Source organism: Sinocyclocheilus anshuiensis, unplaced genomic scaffold (assembly GCF_001515605.1).
Source record: "Sinocyclocheilus anshuiensis isolate Anshui unplaced genomic scaffold, SAMN03320099.WGS_v1.1 scaffold1441, whole genome shotgun sequence".
Lineage (NCBI taxonomy): Eukaryota > Metazoa > Chordata > Actinopteri > Cypriniformes > Cyprinidae > Sinocyclocheilus > Sinocyclocheilus anshuiensis.
In genome coordinates, this window is record NW_015548260.1 from 137,538 (window position 1) to 138,588 (window position 1,051).

At 39.8% G+C, this 1,051-nt stretch overlaps 1 long non-coding RNA gene across 1 annotated transcript in view; it reads right to left on the bottom strand.

The window, feature by feature from the left end:
- Positions 1-676: 676 nt before the first annotated feature.
- LOC107655533 (uncharacterized) overlaps positions 677-1,051 on the bottom strand; it is a 25,409-nt gene continuing 25,034 nt past the window's right edge. Inside the window, exon 3 of the long non-coding RNA XR_001630449.1 lies at positions 677-762. This is a non-coding gene — a long non-coding RNA (uncharacterized LOC107655533). The remainder of the gene's footprint in view (positions 763-1,051) is intronic.

Sequence of the window (1,051 nt, forward strand, 5' to 3'; positions counted from 1 at the left end):
ATAATAAAATAAACACAAAACTGAAAATAGTGTGACAGCCCCTCACGAATGACTGCCGCGCATAAATAAAACAACAAAGTCCAAGCCTGGTCCTCTCTCATCTTGCACTGTCATCGCTCCTCACATCTAACGTAGGTATTATTACGCAACATGTAACATTACTAGTATAAAAACATTTTGTATATTTGGAGAGATGCTGAAATGTACAATATTTACAAAGTACACTAAACATTTATACAGTATACAGTCTATGAGAGAAACGTAACAGACAGACAAGTGTAAAGTTAAACACAATAATTTATTTATTGCAGAAATGTCAAAAAGCAGTACCACAGTAGTCCAAATGACGATACGTTGCAGTCACAGTCCTCTCAGGTGGAATATAATATTTTAGTGTGAGGAGCAGGGCATAATTTCAGTTGTTAAACGCTGAAAATACTATCCCGATCCACTCCGTGAAGGCGCACATTTCCAGTGTTGCCAAACCCCTCCCTCAGAAAATCTCTAGAACCACCCTCAAAAGTCTCCATTTTTCACAAAAAAATTAGGAAATGCTTGTGATCTGCAAGCACATCAAACATGATACATGATGGAGAAAGACACATAATGTTGGGAATTTGTTTTATGTGTCACCAAAGTGCATCCTTGTCCTGCGTCCTGCTAACAGATAAGAGATATTATGATTCTCCAAAAACAAAAACTTTATTCATACAAACTTGTTTCAGACAACACACTCTATTACTACAAAGTAAGTGCAAAATACTGCATCCCAGCACACATGACACGATGAACGATGATGCACTGTCTCTCCCTCAGTATCTGGTTGACATGACTGTGCATGAATTGTGGTATAACTTTTGTGTCCTTGGTTAAAACAAGATGTTCATTTTTTTCTCCGCCATCTTGATTGATGCTTATAATAGGTGCGTTCGACTTGAAGCACGGCTACAGACGGCAATCAACGAGAGTAGCCGCTTGCAGTCGGGGGCGGAGTTCAAAACGGAGCTGTCAAGCCGGACAATTTCTGCTCCTGTTAGTGATGCCCCCGCTG